Source organism: Octopus bimaculoides, chromosome 3 (assembly GCF_001194135.2).
Source record: "Octopus bimaculoides isolate UCB-OBI-ISO-001 chromosome 3, ASM119413v2, whole genome shotgun sequence".
Classification (NCBI taxonomy): Eukaryota; Metazoa; Mollusca; class Cephalopoda; order Octopoda; family Octopodidae; genus Octopus; species Octopus bimaculoides.
In genome coordinates, this window is record NC_068983.1 from 104,595,999 (window position 1) to 104,598,465 (window position 2,467).

Sequence of the window (2,467 nt, forward strand, 5' to 3'; positions counted from 1 at the left end):
ATTATTATTATTATTATTATTATTATTATTATTATTATTATATACAAAGAGTCGAGCTGGCGGAACCGTTAGCACGCTGGACTAAATGCTTAGCGGTTTTTCGTCTGTCTACGATCTGAGTTTAAATTCCGCTGAGGTCGACTTTGCCTTTCATCATTTTGGGGTCGATAAGATAAGGACCAGTTAAGTACTGGAGTCGAGGTTATCTACTTCCCCGCTCCTTCGAAAACTGCTGGCTCTGTACCAAAATGTGAAACCATTGTTGATAAAAAAAATCCGAAGCCTCAGAATTTTATTAGGAGGAGCAATTTGATTGTGTGACATTCATGAAAAGTACAAAGGACCAAATATTCTGCCTGAATGTTCTTTCCATTAACGAAAACATCTGTGGTTTTTCTCTTGATTGGGAAGGTTATATAAATAGCATGGGTTTTATGAAATCTCATGTCGACAGAAAATATCTATAGAAATGAACAGGAACGAAGGACGAGCTTGCTGCTTAGACAACTTCAACACACTCATCTTACTCCATTCTAACAAATAATACACAAAGCAACACGAGCCATAACAACAATAACAACTGTAACTACAATTGTTGTTGTTGTTGTTGTTGTTGTTGTTGTTATCGTCTTCATCGCCATTGCATCATCATCATCATCATCATTATCACTATCATTATCAGCATCATTATTATCATTATCATCATTATAAATTGCAGCGATGAAAACCGGAGAGAACGAAATCTGCGAAACGTAACACTCTCAATGAGAGTAATGGTTATCTAATACCGTTTTTTTTTCTTCTTTTTTTTCTGTTAACTACCCGCACACCGACTAAGTGTTTAGTTAGTTCTAATCAACTACTGTAACAAGGTAGAGTGCGTAGATTATTTAGCTACGAGACCAGTCTATGTTCATGAATCGGATATTTACGAGCAATGGACAGATTTGAGTTGCTATAATTTCAAATCGTTTTATGGTCGTGTTAAAAGACTAGCAGCGTAATTGATCCCAACTATAATACACGTTGTACTTCTCCAAACGAATGGCTTGTCTATGGAAAGCAATTATCAAAAAAGTCGTATTAAGTCGAGAGGTTTCAATCTGATCCTGGTGTTAATTTGATCAACATTCGATGCTTTTGTTGAAGATTGTTTCCGCCAATATTTTTATTCAAAAAAATTTTGCCCTTATAATTGTTGCTTTCTTATTGAAATATTAAGCTAAAGATTTTGGTAAATTTGTTTTCGTGAAAATTCCCATATGTAAGTCAGCTACCAAAACTATGTTTTGAATTAACTGAGCAAAATATTTTCTAGCACGTTTTATCCTCAATGTTTTTTAACAAATATACGATGTTTCGCGCGCATGTGTGTGTTATATGAGTTTTATTAATGCGAGAGTTGATTTATTCTGTGAACAAATAATTAACTGTGTTGACCTTGAAAGACTGTTTCCTGTTCAGAACAATTTTATTCGTTTCTTTTTATTTTCTTTGCTCTGCAAAATGCTATATAATTGCCATCGAACACAATCATATAGTTTCTTAATGTTTCCATTATGGAAGGGGCGAGCTGGTAGAATCGTTTGCACGCCGGGCAAAAATGCTTAGCAGCATTTCGTCCGTCATTACATTCTGAGCCACGCCTGCACAGAAGTTTTTGTTCGTTTCTTATTTCTTGCTTTTTGTGTGGTGCCAAAGAAGTTTGAAAAGGGAAATATATGCAACAGGTCTGGGAGAAACAAATTACATGTGTGTAAGATAGGTCCTTGTGTGTGTGATTTACACTTATGAATATGCTTGGCAGGGGAAATGAAATGAAGTATGTGAAAGTACGTTGGAGATGGTTTATGTGTGTATCAAGTAGATTTATGTGATGCATTGTAATTGCACTGGACGTCCAGCGGACGATTTTTAAAACAATCAGCTAACGGGAGACCACTTTCCTCCTATGTAAAATAGGCCACGCGATTGGTATTTTATGCATTAGAGGACATCTTAAAAGATACCAATAAAGCGTTCTCGTATTACGGAACGATGACCCAGGGCCGTGTAATGTGGAGATATCATCGAAGAAGAGATTCGTGATGTATTTTTTATTTTCTCCTTCCTTCAGTCTTGTCGAAATTAAACTGTCCAAAACGTCTGTTTACCTTACATTCTTTCATTTATAGCGTTAAATATATTGGTTTCAAATTCTGGCACGAGGCCAGCAATTTCAGGGAAGGGAATAAGCCGATTACATCTACCCCAATATTCAGCTGGTACTTATTTTATTGATCTCCCCCGTCACACACACACACACACACACACACACACACACTCGAAAGGACGATAGGCAAAATCGACCTGGTCGAAATTTGAACTCAGAACATAAAGCCCGAGGTGCTAACGATTTTGCCAACTCGCCGCCGTGACAACGTTAAATGTATTATTAGTTTGTTCTTTTTGTTGTTTTTATCTTTAT